The following is a 24,861-nucleotide window of genomic DNA, read 5'->3' on the forward strand; positions in this document are numbered from 1 at the left end:
CAGAATTTGTTGAAATTTACAGCATAACACAAACAAATCCACTATGTTAATGATTTCTTCTTCACATCCAGACAATTGTAAGCAAAGTCGACTTGCAAGCAAAAATAGCCTGTGCTTATTGGCACAGAGCTGTTGTGGAGGATTGCTCTCACTATGCTCACAGAGTGTGAAAATCATTAAGAGTGGAAGTTCACATTTGTACAGATATTTGGGAACTCGGCCTGGGAGAAAGAGGACAGCACGGAGTAAGATTTTATCTTACGTATTTTAAGAACACAAAATTAAATAACAAGCGTCTGTAATGGCAAAATATGTTTCGGCATATCTTCATAAAAGAATCTGAAAAGATACACTAGAAGCTGGGAAAAAGTAGCATCTGAGTGTTTATTTATCTGAAGTATTTGTGCTGGTTTGAGACTCAAAAAGTTGGATAGACTTCTCATAAGATTTGTAGCTTTTTCTCGGATTTCCAGTTCTTATTGATTCTGATCCTGATCTTATGCAAAGAAAGGAATAAAAAAATCCCATGTGGCTGTGCAGTTTACAATCTTATGAAAACTAGTGGGAAAATAGCTTTAAAATCAGCAACCTCACTTTCTGAAATGTCTGCAATGGATCAGCTAAGCTTTGGTAACATTATTCCCATAAAGCAGTACACTCAAAAGAAAACTACAGCCTTTAATTTCAAGTTATCTGTGAATTTTAAGTTTCTGCAGTCATTATTTAATATCTGGCACTTAACAACCTACCTACACAGTAAGAACCTCAGAAAATACAATCCCTGTTGAAATTTGAGGGCATGAATTTCTGATTTAATATTCCAAACAGATCATGTCCTTGGGGACTTCACTTTTTTTTTTTTACATTATTGTTCACACATCAGCATATGCATCTGGAAACATTTCTTTAGGTCAGTAGGTAAATTTGAGTGGAATTTGAATCCAAGGAAAAAACCTCATTTAACACATAGCAGCACAAATTTAGCTGGTTATGTGTCAGGTGCTTTACGAAGCCCTAACTTTGCTGTGTGGGCACATATGATCTAAGCCACCACCAGTTCAGAGTTCTGCACTCTTTGACCTCAAATGTATTGAAAATTGGTTTTCCATAGCTCTACATGGAGATCGGTCTAGCTCTTCCTCAAAAAAAAAAAAAAAAAGAAATACAGAAGCATGAAGTAGATGCCTTCTGTCAGAACTAGTTGAGACTGAATATTTTTTCCATTGCCTGTATCTGATGATGTTAAGCAGACACTGTCAAGCCAATATTAATTTGTTTTTGAAGAAATAGAGTCTTTTCCCTTGCTGTATTTCTGTTGTGGTTTAGGAATGCTGCTCCCCAGTTCAGAGACCCTCCCAAACCAGATACTGCTTGCTTGCTCCCCACCTTTCCCTTCCCCGTTCTGGGGATGGAGTTGAGAAGTGAAGGCACAAAAGGTAAAAATCCCCAGCTGAGAACAATTTCCTGGAAACAGCAATGAGATAAAAAAAGCAGTAACAGCAACAGTTTTAACAACAAAGGTGTACAAAGAGAGGGTGATTACATGCAAAATGCTTACCAGGCTGGTACAAATGAAAACAGTGGTTGGCAGCTTCAACACCCTTTTCCCAAGACACACATTCCCTTTTCCTCTGCCCTGGCCATGACCTAAGGAGGAATATTATAACACAATGGGCATGGCCCCTCCTGCTGCTCTGGGCTGGAACCAGAGCAATTTATTATCATGAATCCAGAAAAAAAAAAATTTCTTGCTTACCTGTAGAACAGTAACAGAGCATGACAGCTATGCCCCTGCAGAAGTAGCTGAGTTATCATTGAAGAATTTCTTACTGCCTATCAAATAGAAGAAATCAGATATAATCCAGAGATATCTTCTGAGTACTTTTTTATCTGAATGTTAAGGTGCTGAAATTATTCTAGGTGACTCCATTCACGTTCATCCCACATGACTTGACATTTAGGCATATTTCTGCAACATCTTGCAGGTTAAAAGATAAAACCAGGATAATTTATTTCTGGTTGTCAAGCACAATAATTCATTGCTGCTATAGCTCACATAGAGAAAAAAATCTGTTCCTCAATAATTTAATACTTAGAAGTAATAAGACATCCTTTAGAAAAAAATGAAGTAAATAAAACTGAATAAAACCAGGACATCTGTCATGGACAGATGCAAAAACATGATCATTTGCACTCTAGTGAGACTGGAATTAGACTGGAAATGTATCATATCAATAATGATGTAATTGTGATGACTTGATCTTTATGAAATGCTTCAGGGTGTGCTAGAGACATTGCCAATGAGTAAGAATAGGTGTATAATTCACCCAAAGAGAAGAGAAAGATACAGAAGAGAGGGAGAAGGAAAGGGGAGACAAAAATTGGACTAAATGGATGTCAGGGGTTTCTCACACATGAGTTGACATCTGTTGCTAGATGAATTGTGCCTGGAGGTAGAAGGTCACTTGGATTGAGACTATATATTTGTTGAACAAACAAATCCAGCAAGGATAAAAATGATCCTGGGTTCATCCCTTACACTCAGCTGCTTCAAGCTACATCAGTGCATATTGATGCCTCCTCAGAGTCTTTGAGCAGTGTTGGAATCCTGGATGCTGAAAATTTTAAAGTTTCTGTGCTTAAAGGCACAGACCCACAAGAGAACACTGCATTTGCCCTGAGGCTGTGAAGAAGGTTTCCAAAATTGATTGATAGTACTGAGATTATGGGTGTGGAGTTGGTTAGAAGTTGTGTAATATCACAGGGTGGAAAACTTAAGAGTTTGGGATTTTAGAATATAGAAATAAACATGAAGCAAGATGGAGGTTTTAGGGTGGAGGTAGGTTGTTCTTCTCTACCTTCTCCTTCGTTCTTCTCCATGGGTTTAGGTGGCATTTTGTAATTGGGCAGAAAAGTCCCCATTGCAGCTCTTTGGGATCAGTTATTGGGTTAAAAGGGAAAATAATCCAGGTGTCATCTCTTAATTGGATAGTTTAGTCTTCAAAGACCTTGTTACAAGAGATTATTGGCCATTTTGTGCCTTCTAATGAAAAACTGCCTAAATCACAGTAATGAGACTGTTTTACTGATAAGAAATAATAAACACCTGAGTCCCAACATGAACTACTGTCTCAAGTGCCTCCAATCCAGACCGAGAAAAACTGATAAGCAGCATCTTTCAGAAACCTCCACATCCAGGAGACATTTTTGCTTCCTGCTTCAAGCCACAAATCAGCTTGTGTTGTGCATCTGAGCTCTGTGCACCAGGCACATGCAGGATAAGGACACTCCTGCTGCTCAGCAGGCTGCTTGCTGATTTGTTTTCCTAATAATCAGAGCTTGCACTGCTCACAAAATTAGGAAACAATGGATCCTGCTGAAATCAACTCTCTGTCTGAGTGCATGCTTTATCCAGAACTGCTGAATCCCTAATCCTTACACAGAGTCCTTTCCAAACAACCAGACAATCAGATACCGTTGAGAAAATATTCTTTGCCTTCCCTGTATGTTACAGAAAGCTGAGACAGTGTGTGCTTTGGTATTGAAGAGGCCTCCTGCAATCATATAGATATAACATGAGACAATTTCCCCCACAGGAAGATTATATTGCCATGGTAACCAAGAAAGGAAGTCGATTTGGCATTGGAGTTCCCATTTTCCTCAATTTCTGTATTAGCATTTGCTCGTGGCAGTTATGTTATTTAGAACCGAAGAACTTTAATCAAAGTTATAAAATTTCTGGAAGCAGTGGGAGTTTGCTTACATTATGGGAAAATGGTATTTCTCCATTCTAATAAGTAGACTTTAGTATAATCATAAAATGGTTTGGCTTGATCTTTAAAGCTCCTCTAGACCAAGCCTCCTGCCATGAGCAGGAGGAGATCAGAGGAAGGCAGCAGAGATCAAATTGCTCAACACTGCCCAAACTGATAATGAGCACTTTACATGATTGGACATCCACAACTTCTCTCTAGCACCCATTTGAGTGTCTCACCAGCCTTTTGTAGAAAAGTTTTTCCTTTTAGCCAATCTAAACCTACTCTTAGTTTAAAAAGTTTATGTCACAGAGGCTCCTTTGGGTTTGGTTGTTTTTTTTTTCCCAAATACTCCTGCTCCCAAATACTTCACATTTCACATTTGCCCCTTACATTGTGTCCAATCCCTTATTTCAAAGCTCATGACTTAGTGGTGAGCTGAAGGAACTGCTGTTGGTGCAGAGGCTGGAGAGATTTTTGATTGGGGCCATTGATGCTGCAGAATGTGATTCACCTTTAGATAACAGCATCACTGTGAAGTGTACATGCTAGATGATGTGTAACTGCTGAACAGGAGATTCCAGCATGATGCAGTCACCACAAAGCTGGTTTGAATTCAGGTGTGGGATACTCCACAGCTGCTTTTAGTGCCTCACCATGGAACCACTGTCCGAAAACCCTGCCTCTTCCTGTGGGGGAGTAATGCTGGTAAAATAAAGATTTTTTTTTTCATCAAGAAATAGGATTGCAGAGTTAAAAGACAAAGCTTAGCCAAGTTATTTGGTGACCATCTGATTTTTATCATCTGGTAGAGTAGCAGATCAATTGCAGAAGTCAGCCTTCTTTTGACTGCCTTCTTCTGATGACCTTCACATTATGTGACAGCAGAAAATTAAAGAACCTTCTCATGACTACAAGCCTTGGTGGATCTCCCCTTTAATTCATATTTTTCCAAGGAATGTTCTGCATCAGAAGAATTAAAAAAAAAAAAAATAAAGAAAGGTAATTGGAGCATAGGGCTGTACTTCGTGAAAGATATGTTATGACTGAATAAAAGTCTCTATGCCATTCAAAAGTCAATGTTCTTATGCACCCAGACAGAATGCTGGCCATCTCTGATGTGCAAGCAATTCCTTCGGACAAGCCACAAACAGATAGAAAGGAATGCAAGATTCACTGGGAAATGATGAACTCAGAAGTGGCAGGGACACGCTGCAAGTTAGTGCTCAGAGGGGGGATCTAATTCACATTTCTACAGGGATTTGTCCATTAGTGTCAGAACACAGTAGAATTGAGCCTAGCTATAGATTCCTCCAGACAGTGCTGGAACTTTATTGTAATGAGCTGCAGTGACACACTCCCATCTTCAAACTCTTAGTGGCTCTGGTGTAACTTAATCCTTTAATGCAAAAGCACTGCTGTTTAAGAAGATAGACATTAATGACTGTATAATGGTTTAAAGAGGTCTTGAAATGTGACCTTAAATACAGATTATCGCTGAAATATAAGCAATCCATAATAAAAGCTTTGATAACTGTGTCTTGGTCTTTACATGGCACCCACCATTAAAGTACTTACAAAGCCAGAAAATGCAAAAAAGTGATAATCTTGCTTAGATTATCATAAGACAAGGAAGACAAAGATGAAACTGCAATGACCATATGGTACTGCTCATCATGACTGGATTGAATGACCTAATAAATTCTCTCCATCTCTAGATTATATAAACTCTCACATTTAGAAGTAGATGGTACTTCAATGGTACTTTTAAACAGATATGCTTACAGTAATTTGAATTTCCTGTGTTAGGAATAACTCACTTTTTTATACAATTGAGAGGGGGAAAAGTCCTCAAAGGAAAAACTATTTGTGTCAAGAGTCAGCTGAGCTGGGTGTCTGTCTCTCCCCTGAGAGGTCAGCACACACATCCTTTGTTAAATGTTTACATTTTTTACCCTGGGGCTGCTGTCCCCTTTCGATTGGAACTTGCACTCTCTTGTGTCCTCCTGCTCTTCTATTCCACTTCCCTCTCATCCCCCTTCCCCTTCTGGTCACATCTTCAACCCTGATTCCCAAAAACACTTAACAGGTGCAATGAACTCATTAAACAAAACACATAGATAACCACCAGTAGGAAAGAGAATTAAAAATTTACCTTTTGTTTTACTCCAATATCTTGTTGGGCTGAAGCAAAATGTTATTTCTTTTCTCACACCTGCCTATGCAGTAGTTACTCTTGCAGTTTCTCTTTCCTCTTTCTCTTCCTTTTTCTCTATTCCCTCCTTTTCTTGTACTTCCACTTTAAAAGTGGATAATTAGTTAGAAGAAAAGAAAAAGTGATGGGAAGCAAACCCTTTACCACTGTCTGCTTGAATTCTCATCCATAATAAATACATATAATATTTTGTACTCAGCAATTACAGAAAAGGCTGTGATTGTTCCATCAGGAACCATTGACAAATTAGCATAAAATGGCATTAATGAAGAAACAATCATATCTGAAGGTCTTTTATTGTTTAATTTCTACTATTATTGTCCCTTAACAACTCTAATCACTGACCGTGCACAAATATATTCACCTCTCCAGCTCCATTTAGTCCAAAACAAAAGTGAACAACCATCTTATATTACACTTCAATCATTCTAATTGTTATAATTCATTCTTACTTTGTGTCAATAATGCAGAAAACAATTTGCCAAAATGATCCTAACAGCAGCCAAATTGTTCATGTTTCCATACACACAACATTAAAGTATGAAGATCTGCAGTCTGTGTTTTTCCTGGATCTTGACTACATATCACTCCAAATACCTTCCCTTTATAAACAGAAATTCACATTATTTTTTTAACAAGCTCACAAAGCAGAACTGAATCTGAACACCTAACCCAGCTCAGCAGGGAGTGTGGACAGAATGGGAGCCCTGCTGTGCCAAGACAAAGCAAGCAGGAGAGAAATAGTCAGAAAAGGGAGAGAGAACAGAGATTATCAGCAGTCCTTAGATCCCACTGGATCCTGCTGTGTGGATGGTTCTGGAGCTGAGGGTGTGAAAGAACAAAGGAAGTTGTTCACCCCAGCAGACTCTTTGCCTCTATTCAAATAAATTTCCAGGACTCCTCTGTTGGAATCTGAAATGCAAGGAGCTCTCAGAACTTTGGGCCTCTAAGCCAAAACTTAGAATTAAACGCAGGATTTGATCTGAGACCTTGGGAAGGTTTCCAAACTCAGGTGCTAGAAGCAAGAATGTGGATTTAAACTTTAAAACAGAGACACATTAAGTAAAGGAAAGTTTAGAGTTTAAGATATAGAAAAAATAAAAGTAGTTACAGAGGTAAACAAGTAGTTTAGAATGCAGTACTGTAGGTTTGTTGCCATAACATGATTGGCTAAGAAAGCTTATACTGCAACATAAATCCTTAAGATGAAATATTTAAGGATTGAGTCAAAAACATGAATATCCTTATTGGCAGTTTTTTATTGGTCAATAACTCCTTAAAAGGTCTTTTAACAAAGGGTCTTGGAACCTTCTGAACCATGCTGTAACAATGTGAACCTAATTCACCCTTCCTGCCTACGTAGACGATAAGAAAATAAACATCATTAAAAACAATTCAGAGGCCTTGTCTCTAATTACCTCTAAAATTCCCCTATAATGAATTATCCCACTCATCTGTCTCCTTTTTGGACATAAACCTCTGGTGTTGTGAATAGCTATCTGTACATAATATTTGAGATACAAACATGCTCCACCAAAGTCCTAGCTGTATCCTAAGAGACAGGTTAAGGGTCAAAAGAAACAAAAAAATAATAAACTACCCAGCATAACAGGTTAAATCATCAAATATCCAGGGAAATAGATCAACTATCAGAGAGCAAGGCTAGATATCTGGGAATCAGAAACACAAATATTCCCCATAAACTTCGGTAACTTTGGGTGAGCTCCCAAAGGATAAAAGAGTAGAAAACTTTCAGATCAAGTAACACTTATGGATCAGGGGTAAAAGTCTAGAGACCATTTGGGCATTGAACACCTCTAAAACCCCAGAAAAATTGACTGAATATGTAGCATTTGAGTATTTGATGTACTCGCTTTCTAAGAGTCTGAACATACCATGACTGCTAAAAAGAACTTTAGAAAAAATATCATGGTGGGAAAAATGTCTAGATGAGAGTTACATAAATATTTTGCCTGATTTTATTAGGCAGGAACACATAAATTAGGCAAGGAAAGAAAGAAGTCAGAAAGACAGAATTTTAGTGCTGCTGTGAGCAGAAACCTGTGTCTCAGAAATGTGTTGCAGGATATTCACTGGTTCAGTAACACTGGGTTTGGTTAACTGAACCCAACCAAATTACAATTAGGGGAGAAAACTAGTGTTTCACATACAGAATAATAATCTTCTTAAATGAGAATTACTGTTGAAGCTGCTCCAAATCTCAGATAATCTAATAAATATAAAGAGGGCTAATGGTAGTACAGATTTAATTTTAACAAGTGGACACTTTGTAGGAAAACTTCTCATTTACTATAAGAATAGATAAAATAAGTTGCATAGAGTTGTTCCTTTGGATTGTTGGCTTTTTGTTTTTTGTTTGTTTTTTTTTTAATTTTAGATGACATTTTTCATTTCAGAAAGTCAGCCTTTGAGAGTTTCAGGGAATAAGTTGATGAAGGAAACAATGGAGCTTAAAGTTATATAGGATTTTTCATTTCCAGATATATATTACTTCTTTAATCTCATACCATGTACAAGAGGGAAAACAATACAAGAGAGGACTCTGAATGTGAGGAGATGAGTAACTCCTCCTGTAATCTTGTTAGGGGTAAACACCAGGCAGTGATAAAATAAATGGCTGAAGGAAGATATGCCTTAAAATCAAAAAGAGAAAGATAATTTGTGCATTGCTTCAATCAAGATAATCTAGTCTTTGAAAAAAAAAGATGTTAAAACAGACCTTAAAATCAAAAAGAGAAAGAGCATTTTTACATTGCTTCAATCAAGATAAACTAGTGTTTGAGAAAAAGATGTTGAACAGATGGGGAAAGATTTTGTGGTCATATTAATAAAAACAAATAAGGAAGAAGGGGAGATGATCTGCTATAGTGGCATTTGACAATAAAGTTACCCTTTAAAAGAAAAGGCTCCAAAATCAATACCATGCTTTAATTTTCACTAAGGAAGAGGTAATGTGGATGAGACTGACTCAAACTGGAACAACAGTCAAAGGTCTCAGTTCATTCAATTAAGGGAACACAATTTTCAAACTCTGAAAGAATTGATATGTGAAAACATGTTCTCATAACAAGGATTTTTAATAGGAAACATTTTAGAGCAGCTGATAAACCATTATCCTGTCCTGTGTTTACTTATTTTTGTAAAAACTCTTTGATAACTGCAAAATATGAATCATCATTGTTTTCCAGACTAAATATATAAGAGAAATATGTAGAGGTACTAAGGAGAAGGTGCTCATAAAAAAGTGATCTAATTGGAAAGAGAGGTTTTCATAAGAACATACCAATGGTGTTACAGGCACTGATCTCTTTTAAAATATTTTCCTTTTTACTTGGTCCTAAAAAAATACAAACAGAGGTGGTAGTGATCAATACAAAATCCCCAAAAATATGATGCTACTAATAATGTATATAATCCCTAAAAGTTCTGCAAAAATCATCCTGCATTAAATAAACATTGAGACCAAGATTTAAAAAACCCACAAAATCAAATTCTTTACACAGACAGGTATCACAATTGCAAAATAGGAAAACATTCCTTTTGGCTTGTTTCTTTGAATTATTGTATTACTAGACCAAGCCATTTTATCAGTGTGCAGTTTATACACTTATGTTACCAGTTTGTTTTTTATAAACATTTAATCTCAATTCCCACTAAACACAATGCTTCTCTTTAATCAAGTTATTCAGTCCTGAATTCCCCTGCAATTATGGAAATCCCCCATGTGTCTTGGTTTGCTTCACCCAGAATGAATTGGTGAAAAGGAGCACCGGATTTCCAACAGTGGCTACCACTGCATTGTAGTCCTTTCTCTAATAGAAAAATACCTCTGGACCATTTGCCACTTTCTGTCTTTGATTATAAATGCCTATATTTTGGCACCATAAGACTTTACCAAGAGTTGTGAAAATTCTATATTAAATCAATCAGACTCTTAAATTATCGTGAAAGTCAAACACAGGCCCATTAAACTGGAGGGGAAAAAAAGAAATCATCCACTGAAAAAAACCCACACAAACCCAAACCAGCACAATGCCTGGTTTAAAACACATGGGCTTCCAATTTCAGAACTCACTGCTGTGGGAGTCCGTGGTGCCTTGTTCTCTTCTGCAGGGATTCAAATTAGAATTAGTAATTAGAATTGGTAAAATTAAAGGCAATAGGATAAAAATGGACTGCTTGGTAATGGAATTTTTACAGTTAGCTTACAGCATTTACACACATGTATAGTGATATTCTCCTATTTTTTCAAAACATCCTTTTAAAAATGCCACAAGATACTTAGGTTTTCAAGGCATATTTGAATGTTTATTTGAAGGAATATAACAAGGTTTTTAAAGAATATTTGTGTTAGCCTTCAAAATGCAGCACTCACCCATTTTTGAACATTATATTTATCATACATAGAATTTTGCTGCAAGATTTATTTATTTGTGAAGAAAAAACCTACAGGTTCCTTGCTGTCAACTTAAGTTGTGGTCAGATCAGCAGATGTCATTCCCATGCAGAGTGTTTGTCGTCAAAACTGTTTTTGAGAACCAAAATATGTTGCCCTTGTAATGCATTTTACCTCTCTCCAGAAAGCCAGATTTTATTCTCCTGAGAAATAATTTACTTTGTTTGTCCTCATATGGAAAAGCTTTACCATGTTTATATGAATAAATAGTTACTCATTATTTTTCGTCTTGACAGCCCATTTATACAATGTGTAACCTGTACCACATGCACTGGATCAGAGAGCTGCTGTTGATCTCAGCTGGACTAAAAGGAAGCTCACAACCCAATCATTTGTCTTGGCCTAATGCTTCAGCCACTGTGCTTTTTGACAACTTGTTTTGCAGAAATGTTCTTCACCTGTCACTGCTGGGATACTAAATAAAAGAGGTCTAAACCTGTCTACTGATTCAAGAGTTGCAGAAGACTGGAAAAGAGGAGGATTAGCCATCATTTTCTTAGGAACTGTCAGGGCATTGCTCTGCTCCTGAAAAGTCATGAGTGACAACCTTTGCATCACTTGTTGATTTTACTTCTCTCCTTTTCCACTTCTCCTTCACTTACCAAACTGTTTGTATATTAATCCAGCAGTTTTGTCTATTTCAAATGGGACTGCAGAAGTCATTTTGGGCACAAGAACTGTCAAAATTCTGTGTATTAGCTGCTGATGACACTCTAGTACACAAAGTGTGTGTAAAACTGGAGTATATTGAAATGCAATGTCAGAACTTTTGACTGGTATTGAGAACTGAAAAAGATGTAAAGCCCCTTAAGTTTCCTTCTAACTGTAATATTCCAACTCTTTCATAGAATTATTCCACATTGGAAGAAGGTGGCCAATGTAATAACCCAATTCACAAGTTCAAACATTCATTTTATCTGTCAAAAGTCAGGAAACACTGGTTTATTATTCCACTGTCACATTTGCAGAGACATCCAAGCTATCTGCACTTCTGGCACATAATTCAGCATATTACAAGCTCCTCATCATTGTTTTCCTTCAGATTTTATTATCTACCATAAATACCAGCTGCTAAGTCATTTTATATAGTCTGTTGATGAACAGCTCAACACAGAGACAAATTCAGTGGAACATTTTTGTGTCTCTCTGGAGCTCATAACCCAGAGCTGTGATACTGAGTGAACATGAGCATCACACCCAAATATTGGCTGGCACTAGAGTGAGAGGTAACTGAGTGGGGAGAGGAGCTAAAGGGGTGTTTTCAAAGCTTTGCTGCTCAGAGGTGCTGCCAACCACTGCCTGTCCCTCCAGGAGATGAGTTTTCTGTCAGAAAAGTTTCTGACATGTGATTTTCTCCAAGCAGAGTTTCTCTGCTCACTTCTCTTTTCACTCAACGCCTTATCATTTCAAGTCCTAGCGGCAGAGAGATAAAATGTCCTTTTGACATCATTTGGCCCTGAAGTTATCTCAAACAACTGTTACTGTTTTATCTGTTGAAGTTAAGGAAGGTAGAGAATTAAGAGCTTTCTATAAACAGGGATTGAAAAACTTCATGTTGTTATTTAACACCAGAAAATAAAGTTGCCTTTTTAAGACTTGATTGCTTACTGCAGCTATAATTCGATACAAACTATTAACTACAACATCAATTTCTGGTTTAACCACATGTTACCAGTGGATTGCCTAATTATGGGGAGATTAAGTGGATGGCAAAGCAAATTTTATGGAGAAGAAGCTGCCACTAGTAGAATTTTTATGCTATTTTGGGTTTCTACTTGACACAGAAATCCTGAGATTTGAGATAATATTAGATATGTCAGTGTTTAGTGGTTTTTAACTTCCTTTTTTTATGTGTGAGTGGAAAGATATTTTGTTGCAAGCATGTCTTATAAAGGAAATGTAAATGAATAAAACATAAAAATAAATGAAAATCCATGACATGAACTTGGTATGTGTCTACTTCATGAATATTGATTTGCACATTTATTTTTTAATCTGTCAGATTAAATCATTAATAAAGCTGAAGCCCCCACATGAACTCTATTAAGGGTGATCTAACCACACAAATACTTTGTAGGGAAATACTTTTCTTTTTCAGAGATACGTTGAAATGCTGGTTATTCTGTCAGTACAGTCTTGTTTTTTTCTTGAAAAGTGGAATGGAATTATGTGCAGAAGTACACCTTAATCCTATTGTTACAACTGAGGGGCATTATTCCTTTTAGTTTGGGTAGCATATCTTCAATAATGGATGGTGACTTGGTGTTTTCAGTGCACTGTTCCTTATATTGCATCTGAATTCTTCAAAAGAGGAAGAAAAAAGGTAATTTTGCAAATTAGCTAGTGAATAATTAGGTTGCACTAAGCCCTCATTATTCTGTATTTAGTCTATTGGAAGAACTTTGCCCTAGTTTGTTTCACAGGATCTTTCAAGAGATATTTAATTAAAAACTACTCATCTCTATCAGTGACAGGTCTTCTCAACTTTTAATTGAAATGTCATGCCAAGCCAGCTTTGGTTGAGGCAGGTTCAAGACCTGATAATGGAAGTCCTCAGCTGGCATTAAAAATCCTTTTTTTCTGGCTTTTTTCTGTTGCTTTCTCATTTTCCAGCCCACAGCTCTATGTCTTGGTTTGTGCCAGTTAATATTTCTAAATTTCTGCCCTGATTTCTAGCCTGTGCAGAAGGGAGGGTTCTGTGGGTACCACTCCATCCTCTGGGGTGACTGGTCTTTCTAGCCACAGTCACAACTGGAAAGCAAAATTTGCTGTATACAGATGTTCTATAAAACCCAATGTTCTGTAAAATCCATTGTAATAAACTATAAAACCCAATGGAGTTTTTTAAAAGTGAAACTTAATAATTTTTTTTTAATTGAAATCAACCACAAATTTTAGTAGAGGTAAACAGCTTTTACTTTTAATTACCTTTCTGAGGAGAAAAAATGTGTAAAAAACAGAATATAAAATATAGAATATAAAATATAGAATATAAACATATTAGTTTTAATAATAGAAAATATAGAAATAAAAAATAAAATGTTTTAAAGTAACTTTATAATACTAAATAATATCCCCATTCATCTGTTTAAACCCAAAAAAAGTTTTATGCCTTTAAAACTAATTCTGAAAACCAACAAACAAAATCTAGAAATGATACAATTATATATTAACAATCTACAAACCACAAATATATGAAAAAAGTAAAAATCTTTAGGCATCAACAGCAGTGCTTTACTCACAAGGTAAAATAATTTCAGAGCTATTTTCCAATACCAGAACATTTGTCACTATGACCAGGACAGCAGTCCAAGGTCCAGAGAAACACCATGACCTTGGACTTCAGATTTTTTCCAACATTATTAAGATTTTTGATTGTTTTAATCCTTTTTGAAAAAAAAAATAAAGGAAAACCTTTAAAAAAAGTCCCTCTCACATCCCTAATGGATCAGAAAAGTTTTCAACTCAGAGTATTGAAAAATTTGACTTTGGTTTTCCTTGAATTAGAATCACAGAATCATTAAATTTGGAAAAGATCTTTAAGACCATCATCAAGTCCAGCATCACCACCATGTTCACCAAGAAACCACACCCTCAGGTGCCACAAAAACATTTTTTGAACTCTTGCAGGGATGGTAACTGGAATATTTCCAGTCATGTGCTGATCATAGCAATATCATATCAGAGAGATGCAATATTTTCAAGGTTTGAAGTCTCCATTAAACACCAGATTAACAAGGAAATGGATTTATTTGGACAGATTGCATAGGAGATTTAAAGTGTAAATCTGAATAAATAGAGTTGTTTCCATAAAAAACAAACAGTCCTCAGTTAAAGCAAAGACAAAACCAAGTAATTTAATCTATTTTCTAATTTTTATTTAAGACAGTAATACATAACTAATTGCCTCTTTTTTTCTTAAGAAATAAATTAACCTTAAATCAGGGGATGTATTCTTTTATACTGCCTTCAACAAAGACAATTGTTTTACAAAAACAAGGTAGTTTATCCTCTTGAAGGACTTTATGGTGTCTGTCTACATAGAGTACATTAAAAAATTAATCTAATTAGGTGAATTAATTCAAACTACACACTTAAAAGTGTTAAACCCAGATTAGGACATAGCTGTGTTATAAATTATACAGATATGAATAGCAGATGATCCCTGAAAAAAAAGGCTAATGTAAAAAAAAATATTAAGAAAGAAATCAGAGGTATAGAAGGGGGAATCCCCTCTGTTAAAAACATGTTTGCAATAATTGGATCTAAGAAATTGATTTTCCACAGAGGTGTACTGACAGGTCAAGATCCTGCTCCTTTTTAGATGTATAGAGTATTTGGAGTTTGGTTTGGAGCAGTGCTAAGTAAAGCTGCTCCAAAGGAGAAAAAAAAATACAATGTAGAAGAAAAGCTGATACTAAAGTCTAGTTAGAAGAGTTATTTTTAAGACAGGATTTCAGGATCTCAGCACCAAGAGTGAATGAAGAGGAGAGGAATTCTTCAGGAGTGATGCAGGAGGAGTGGAATGGCTGGGGATGCTCATGGACACAGAGTGACAGACAATGAGTTTGAGTATTTCTGGCCCTCATCCATCAGCTCCATAAACATAATAGCTAAAGCTTTAAAGCAGATTGACTACTTGTCAAATAATCTAGGAAAGAATTGGTAATGATGCATACATCTGAATTCTGGATGGATTCAGCTTTTCCAGGGCTGCTGCCTCTAGTACCTAAAGACCAAGAGGAGTGGAAGTGAGTCCTGTGGTATTTGCTGGGTTCCCAGGATGAAGGAGGAATTGAGAATGTGACTCCATGTTCTTAGAAGGCTAATTTATTATTTTTTGTACTTATATTAAAGAATGCTATACTAAAACTATACTAGAGAATAGAGAAAGGATACAGACAGAAGGTTATAAAAGAATGATAATGAAAACTCACGACTCTCCAGCGTCCCAACATAGCTGGCTGTGATTGGTCATTAAGTAAAAACAATTCACATGAAACCAATCAAACACCTGTTGGATAAACAATCTCCAACCGCGCTCCAATGCAACAAAACACAAAAGAAGCAATCAGATAATGCTTTCATTTTTCTCTGAGTCTTCTCAGATTCCCAGGAGAAGAAATCCTGCCAAAGAGATTTTTCCAGTGACAAGGTCCGGCTCACTCTATAAGGATATTGTGTGTCACTTCTGTGAGGGAATTTTCTTGAACAAAACATCACCTGTGCATGAATTTAAGCTCTAAGATTCCACTTTCTTCCTTCCAAACATGTCAGACTTCACTGGGCTTAACAATGAATCAGACTCTGAAATCTGAGATCATAGATTTCCCCATTATTGTCTTTCAACCTCACTGTAATCTCTCTCATTTGAAGTATTGAACAGGATGAGTTCTAACACATCAGGTAGCTAACTTTTGAGTCAGAGGTTGTTTCCTTTTCATTTTTATCCTAGCTGAGGTCCAGAGCTATAATACTGTCATTTTTACATTGATTCCAATGGATTTAAATGCAAACACTTGAGATATAACTAAAGAGATAACTGCCTGTCTGTCTCACTCCATGATGGAAGCAACATTTTCTATCTCAAAAATGCTGTTTTAGCCTGACAGGATAAACTGTGAATTAACAGTTTGTGAACCCCCTTTCTAAAATAAATCAAAATTCTTTCTAATCTGAGAGGCCTGTGTTGTAGTCCCTGACAATACATCCAATTATTGAATGTTCTTTTTGTCTGCAATATAATGTCTGAGAAAAATTTTATAGTATTTTCTTAATTTTGATTGTGTTTCCATTCATATTTAAATACAGCTTTTTGTGAAGTTATCTAAAATATCATAACCACAGCATTTGAAATTTTAATAAATCCCACACATGCCTTCTCATTCTACTTTGCAATTAAGATATTTCCTGGATGGTTTTGCTCATCCCCTCTTAGCAGACAAACTAACAAGGCAGGTAAGAAGTGTTTTATACTACTCACATGTATCTGTATGTCAGACCAGATATTCTACAACTACACTTAATGTCTCGTGACCAATGCAACCCTTGTGTAAAATAATATTTTCTGTATTACTCCTTACCTTAGGATGTCAAAGTGCTCTTGTGGTGGTTTGACCCTGCCTGGAGGCCAGGTGTCCAACAAAGCTGCTCCATCACTCCCCTCCACAACTGCATCAGATAGAGAAAATATTTTAAAAAACCCACCAAAAAACAAACAAGAAAAAAAAAAAGATAAAAAGGAAAAGAAATGTGGCAACAGCTCTCTGGCAACAGAGAGAAACACAAGTTTCCCAGACATCATTCTGGGAAGGGCTGTAAGAAGATCAGAGCAAATAAAAGAGAAACAATTCTTATCTTAACCTGCTACACCTAGTATTGGGAACATGTGGAATGTGTTATGGAGATTTGTTTACCAAAGGGTGCTTTCTTGATTAGCCAGTGGTGATGGTGTTTTAATTAAAGGACCAATCAAGTCCACCTGTAATGAACTAGGGTATAAAAAGAATGGATTTCTTAATATAATATGATCAGCCTTCTGTAATTGTCCTGAGAGTCTGTGTCAATTACTACCCAGTCCTGGCCCATTGGATGACAAAGAAAGAAATAAACATGAAAAAAAGAAAGGGAAGAAGTAAGGCTGATTTTACATAACTGGAAGAAGCCATGTATTGGCAGCTCTTGTTTTCAGGGGCCTGGAAGTCCTTAAGGACTTAAAATTCAAAGATATCACTGTGGTGGTGGCCACCAGCAATTCAGGATATTTATGGAGGGCATTGATGCAACTTCCTGACACCAGTGGTCAAGGAAACAATGAGTGGAAGTGCTTTGGTGGATCTCATAAGTAAGGAGGAGATGTTTGGGATGTGAAGCTTAGTGATAATTTTTCCTGGACTGGCCATGGCAGTTGGGATATTTGAGTAGGAAAGTGGGAAAAAGTTACAGCCCTGGATGTAAGGATAGCTGCATTTGACCTGCTGAGTGATTTAGAAGATGGAGAAAATAAGTCAGTAAATATTTTCCAAGCATAAAGTACAGAAGAAGATGGTTGGAAGAAGCCAATATGGATTTATGATAATAATGTCTGACCAAAATATTTCCTTTAAACAATAATTTTGTCTTCTACTTGGGGAGACCAGGAATTTAAGAAATAGCTCAAGTTGAACATGAACAACCAGTGTCAATAAGATTTCCACAAGTCAGAATTTCCCAAACAACAGGGGAAAAAATGTTTGAAAGATTTTAAGCTAGAAAGACTATCACTATAAATGTAGAACTTAACATTTTAAGTAATTTACATTTTAAGAGATTAAATGATACCGGTGTTTCCAGTTCTGCCAGTTTCACTGTCCATGCCTTAATATGTAGAGTGGCTTTATCCGCTAAATCCTAAATATACTTTATACATCTTGGTAGACCTTTTAGTTATAAGACATGTCAATTCACATGGCAACAAAAGTACACAAGATGGCAGTAGGCACCTGCAGAGCTACAGAACTGTAATGACTTTTAGATTTTAATAAATTGCCAGGAATTTAAATACAATTTCTAAAAAAAACCCCCAAAAACAACCACAAAAACCCCAAAAAACCATACCCTAAAAAGGAAAAAAGAGCTGAACCCATTCTGGCTTTTACCACAGGGGCATGCGGGGCATTCTAATTTGCTAATATTGTCTGGGGTTTTTTCATTGATAAATTTGAAGATTTATCTGTATCAAATTTTTACGTTGGCTACAGACCTCTTATCCAAAGGCTCAAGTGTATTGGGAAACTGGTTGATTTTCAGTTTTATCTTGGACACACTAAGGTTTTTAAACTTCTAAAAAATTATACCTATGACAGGTTTCTACTGGAATTCTCAACAAGCATCCTTGCATTTTAGAAAAGTGTATGAGATCTTCTCCTGCAGTTTCAGAAGCATAAATACCTCTTCAGGCCTTTCAAAAATATTTTTATTGTTATTTAAACAAATTTGTGGAAGAAGTTAAAATACATGTGTGCTTTCATTACTGGAGGTTAGCTGGGGTGTTCTGTTTGTTTCTTAAGTCATTGGTAAAGATGCATGTTGGAAATGCTAGCAAAAATGTATGAAGAAAATGCTAAATTAAGTCATTCTAACACCTGCTTGGCAGATTTCAGTGGTATTAAATTCAGGTATGTGAATTTTATTTCTTTCACTGACAAATGCATATTCCAGAAAACGTCCCACATGCAGTCCAGTAGTTAAATTCCTGCCACTTGATTAATAAAAATGCTCTTTGTGCTTCTGAATCTTTAGTGATATAATGATGAATATATGTGTTTTGCTGTGCAAAATAGGATTTTTAAAACCCCAACAATAATTGAATCACTTTCTTTATAAGAAGTAATTGCTTTAGACAGTAAGAGTAGTGTATAATTTCCCTTTATAGAGACGGCTAATGCAGCTTAGGACCTGACACTGTGCTGGCTGTAATTCTTGAACTCAGTGGAGAGTAGAGAAGAAAGAGGAACACTGCTTTGTATTTTAAAGATTTTACCCCAACATCTCTGCAATTAGAAAGTGCCATTCCCACAGTATCTGGGGAACTGACTTCCTCAGGAGAGTCTAAACCCTTGGAGAATGATCTGCTTGGTGAATACGCTTGCTCCATCTAATGTTTAAAGTTGAGATTAAACAGTTTTAAAATTGAAGTAGACCATTTTGCTACTGAAACTTATATTTTACACTAAAGACTGACATATGAAGAGTTGCACATGAGTGTATGCACAAAGAAATTCAATCCAATATCAAATTGATCAGGCTGTACACTGTGGACAGGGCACTGCTCATCTGGGAAGCCCAGAATCCTCTGCCCATCACAAGGGAAATTAAAAAGTCATTAATTTGCTTTACATTTTGGCCAGCCCTTCAGTGCCAGCAGCTGGATTAGATGATTATTTTAGCTGCCTTCCAGCTGAACTAGTCTGTTCTATTCCTCCCTGTTACAAACTGGTTTAAACACACAAGACCAGAGGAAACTAAACCTCAGTGAATAAAAGGGATTTAACCCAGAATTGTTTGAAGTATACTCAAAAAACATGATTGAAACTAAATGAAGTTAGGTGTTGGTGTAAAAAATACTTGATATATTTTATTAATTAGTAAAAGAGGCAAAGAGAAAAAAAAGGAAAGGGAAAGGGAAAGGAAAGGGAGAAACTGTCACTGCTGAGAGTCTTTCATGGCCAGAGGTACAAGGGCCAGGCTAAACAACCAGGTGAGGGCATAGACTAAAACTTTGGTGGATGCTGAAAATAAATTCCTGATGTTTAGAGATACTTGCTAATCTCAATATCAGAATCATACATCTGTAATTCACAAAATCAGATTAAATGGATCACAGGGAGTTCTCCAGGATTAATTCAGTAATTTTCAGAATATTTTTTTTTAAGAAAACATAAAAATAATGTAAACCTAAAAAAAATATTTAAGCGCAAGAAGAGATTGATGTTTGATGTTTAGACCTTGATACACTCTATGTGAAATGCTGGTCTCAGGTGGGAAGCACAGCCTCAGGGCTGGCCTGGTGGCCAGGGCTCAAAAACATAAAGTAGAAAAGTAGAACTTTTCTGTTCCCCTGGGACTGGAAGGAAGGGTCTGGCCTTGACTGGTGTGAATATGTTATTTCCTGAACTTTGCATCAATTAGAAAGAAGGCTGCCACCAACAATCTCATTTCCTATCAATGCAATGCTGTTTAGCCTTCTTACCTTCAGCGACCAAAGGATACACAAATAACATTGTTTTAGTTTTATAATAAGCAAACAGCTACAGGGAAAGTCACCTTAAAATGCAAAGAAATGTAAATAAACTGAAAAGCACAAGGTGCATTGATTTTTCTCCATAATGGGATGGATTGGTCATTTGAAAGGGCATTTTCTATGAATCCACAAGTAACTTTTATTGCATGGCTGCTAAAGAAACTAATCTGTCACACCATTTGCTGCTCTCCTGGGAATTGTAGTTGTCTGTGCCAGCTGCAGAGTTCACAGAAATCCTCAGCAACTGCCTTCTCCCACACAGAGAATCATAGCTGCTGCTGTAGATGTATTTTAAAATGTCTTAATTTTAATAAGGTTTTTAATGCTAAATTAATTTTGCAATTGTGTACTCATCAAGATTTCAATGTAAACATTATTAAACTACTTTTTTCTATTAGCAATGTCAGCAATGAGTAACTGGGATTTTTTTAACCTTATTATTTCCTTAACTTTCTTTGCTTGTTTGAAATTATACAAGTCAAGGTGAACACTGTTAAAGAAGGTGACCATGCATGTGAAATGGGCTATTTTGCTAGCACTAACAATGCACTTTTATTTAGAAAGTAGGTTTGGGCAGGATGTGGACTATTGCCAGTTCTTACTGCCCTACCAATGGATTTCAGCTGTTTTCCAGGAACTAAAGCTGAGGAAGAATAATAAAAATAAACAATCCAAAATAAACAACTAAAATATGTCCGCATTAGAAATAGAGATTTCATTGAGTTTAAAGAATAAAGAAACACAGGAGAGTTATGCTGATACAATAACAATATTAAAATATTAGGGCAGCCACAGCTTCTCTGGGCAGCCTGTGCCAGGGTGTCCCCACCCTCTCAGGGAGGAATCGCTTCCCAATATCCCATCCATCCCTGCCCTCTGGCAGTGGGAAGCCATTCCCTGCGTCCTGTCCCTCCATCCCTTGTCCCAAGTCCCTCTCCATGGTTCCTGTCGCTTCTTCATGTCACAGACACATTTTATGAAAAATCCTTTCATTAGGATCTTTTCTCCTGAGAAGCTGAGAGGCCTCAGAGATGAAATGTAAACAATGATTATCTGCTGCTGTGGAATGCAACAGGTGCATCTGTGATTGGTCTCATGTGAGCTGTTTTTAATTAATGGCCAATCACAGTCAGCTGTCTCAGACTCTCTGGTCAGTCACAAGATTTTATTATCACCTCATTCCCTTCTTTTTCCTTGCTAGCCTTCTGATGAAATCTTTTCTTCTATTCCTTTAGTATAGTTTTAATATATAATTTTCTTTTATATAATATATCATAAAATAATAAATCAGCCTTCTGAAACATGGAGTGAAGGTTCTCATCCCTCCCCTCATCCTGGGACCCCTGCAAACACCACCACACCTTCAGGCACTGCAAGGTCACGCTGAGCTCACCCCAAATCTCCTCCTCTCCAGGCTGCACAATCCCAGCTCTCCCATCCTTCCCTCCCCGCAGAGCTGCTCCATCCCTCTGCCCATCCTGGTGCCTCTCTGGGCTCTCTGCAGCAGCCCCAGCTCCTCCCTGTGCTGGGGCAGCTCTGCAGGTGGGGTCTCACCTGAGCTAAGGGGTGGAATAGCTAATTCCAATGGGAAGCGCCAAAAAAAGAGATAACGAAAAACTGAGCAATCTACAATCTAACTGGTTATTTTCACTGGTAGAAAGAGATTAAAAAAATAACCTGGAAGCCAGCAAACAATGTGCCCTGTGTGAATGAGGGAAGGAGAAAGAAGCCAAAATTAAAGTTCAAATCTCAGGGTTTATACCCAATCTCAGGCCTGCAGGGAACTGAAGCTCTGAACACATCACACCAGCAATTGTGCTTTAATGAAAGCTGTGATTAAAGATGATACCATTTCTAAAGAATTCTGACAACTTAAATATTTCTTTGAAGTTATTCAGTTTGTGTTTCTGTACTTCATCAGGGTGTAGATTTAGGCATTCACAATAACTATTAGGAGTTGTTGAACTTGTTAATGTACTTATTGTAGACAATTCTATTCTTTTTTCAGGGCCTTTATGAGGGCAATTTTAGGTTCTTATTTTTGTTACGGACTGAATTTTGAATATAGTTCAAATTAATCAGTTAGAAGATTTTATGGACTCTGCTAAATTTTCCATTTTTCAGGGAAATACATTATTACACTAAAATGAAGTTAACCCAAAGATTAAAGCATGCCGGAAGTAAAAATCTCTGAGTTTGTATCCTGCTCTGTAATAAATTATTTGGTCACACATAAATACTTTTTCTCTTTTCTTGTATAGAAAAACGTTTTTTTTTTCTCCATGCTATTGATTTGAGATAAATGGGCAGGCAGAACTATAAATAAATATTTCATAAACATGAAAAATTAAAAAAACTATATATTCTATATTAAAATTATACTTTAACAGTAATGGGGATACAATAATCTGTCAGTGATTTGGAGGAAGGGATCACTTTCTACTGTATTTTTTTCAGTAGAGTTCATACTGCTAAATTTTTAACTGAAAACAAATTAGGTAATTTACCCTTATAACTGTAGCTCCTAGTCTTACTTTGTATTGTCTTTTGTCAAATTTTAAACTGATCTTCTATTCCTACTTCAAACTGGAAGGCTGCCATCTAAATCAAACATCTCTGCAATTAAACTGGGATATGTGTGTGTTATAAGACTACCTCAAATAGCAATAGTGAGCTTAATACCATGCTTATAAAACAAACTGAGGGGTTTTTTTATAAGTAAAACTGAGTTGGGTTTTGGAGGACCCTGGCTCCTTTTAAAATCTGTGAGACTACTTTGAGAACACTCTTACAATGAAACACAGGAAAGAAAATTTTTGGTCTCTATATAAAATTTAGAGAAGCAATCAGAACTGAAAGAGTGATGACTTAAAAAATGATTGAAAGACTACTAGTTAAAAAAAAAAAAACCTTAAAAATATCAGGGAGGACAATTTGTACCTTGCAGAAACGGTATGTGGGAGGTGATACATTAAAGTTAATATAAGAAATATTAAGTGTGACAACAGATGGGCTAGTTGTAGAAATAAAAAAACATAAGTATATTTTCGGCAAAATTGCTTTGAAAAGGTAAGAAGACAAGTGACTTTTACAAAGGTCAAAAAAGGCTAAACAAAAATTGTCCATGATTTATAGAAAGTGCACAGTTGTTACTGCAATGAATCAAGTAATTTGGCCAGAACCAGCATTAATTTATTGTTCTAAAATAAAATCCTCATTAGGCACAAACAAGCTATTTGATTGCCAGAGTAAACATGGCTACAGATTAAATTGCAGACTTTACCATTACTTCTTATTACTTTGGAACATGACACAGAAGTATTTAGAGAGCCTGTGTCATTCTTCCAAGGCTCTGGTGCCTGAGTTGTCACAGAATATATTTCGCCTTCCAGAATACCCCCGAGAACACAGGTGTATTTGGGAGCCCAGAGTGCAGTTTGGGTGTGCAAACTCCACAGGAGTGCATGTCAGAATATATTATTTGATGATACACAGAAAGCTGCCAAAGGCTGGTGTTGGACTGGAATTTCCCTGGAAACCCCAACAGGCAGAGCCAGAAAGACTATCAAGAGCTCCTGTAAAAATTCTGCCTCATGAAATGACCTTAAAAACATCAACAGTTTCCTCTAAGAGCTCCTGTAAGATCATCTCATAAGAGATTTTTTAAAGGCATCAACCGTTTCCCCTAAGTATTCCAATCTGCTCCAAAATCTACCCATCCCTCTCACCAGAATGCTTTCTCCAAAGTCCAAATATCTTCATTTCTTGATCTAGTTTAAGAGCTCTGATTCTGGTACTATCCCAGTGTAGAGATGGGTATTTTGCCTATTTCTAGCAGATATTTTATCAGCATTTTACCTACTTCACATGATCTTTGTAAGGCTATTCAGGCCTAAGTCTTCCTTCTTAAAACACATTTCTTGTGGTTGTAATTATTCTTACTGCTCTCCTCAGAACTCTCTTCAAAGTTTTGAATTGCTGTTCAAACTAATTTTTTAGTATCTCAGATAAAGCCCACCAGTTCCACATAAGTGGAACATGGAACATGAGTTCCATAATTTCAAAACAGCTCAAGTCAAGATGCACTAATATGTCTTTGCCTGTTGCAAACATCGTTTCTATCCTAGTAAAAAACTCCTGTAACTGACTTCAAAATATCTGTCAGGAGTCCTTTAGGTCTGGATGATACAGATTGAGACAGAGAAGGGTTAAAAAAAATCTCCTAAGGTCCTTTCCAGATTGTTTTATCAAGATACCATTGTAACCTTTACCTCTGATTTACATGATTGCAAACACATTTTTTCATTCTTTTTGACTCCTGTGTTAAAAGAAAAATGAGGGTTTTTCTCTGAATATCAACAGGAAAACTTCATTGCACCCTTTATTTTCCCTGATAGGCTGACTCTGGATGGGACATGTGGGGGAGGAGGGGAGCTGTAAAATGCAATAAAAACCCTTTATCTCTTATTCCACTGTTTAGAACCAGAATGATGTTTTAAGCTTCAAATTATTTCCTCATTATACCTTACAAACTACAACAGAATGTGTTAAACTCTGGTTCTTTTTATTTGGCACCTGACAGCCTTTGCATCTTCCAGTTATTTTTAGCTTTATTTATTCCTAATTGTATATT

At 36.4% G+C, this 24,861-nt stretch overlaps 1 long non-coding RNA gene across 1 annotated transcript; it reads right to left on the reverse strand.

Moving 5' to 3' along the window:
• Positions 1 to 9,273: 9,273 nt before the first annotated feature.
• On the reverse strand, positions 9,274 to 16,622 carry LOC135451254 (uncharacterized). Its single transcript, XR_010441250.1, has 3 exons — positions 16,531 to 16,622; positions 10,067 to 10,098; positions 9,274 to 9,328 (listed from the first exon to the last, which is right to left on the reverse strand). It is a non-coding gene; the product is annotated as an uncharacterized LOC135451254 (long non-coding RNA).
• Positions 16,623 to 24,861: the final 8,239 nt, after the last annotated feature.

This window comes from Zonotrichia leucophrys, chromosome 8 (assembly GCF_028769735.1).
Source record: "Zonotrichia leucophrys gambelii isolate GWCS_2022_RI chromosome 8, RI_Zleu_2.0, whole genome shotgun sequence".
Lineage (NCBI taxonomy): Eukaryota > Metazoa > Chordata > Aves > Passeriformes > Passerellidae > Zonotrichia > Zonotrichia leucophrys.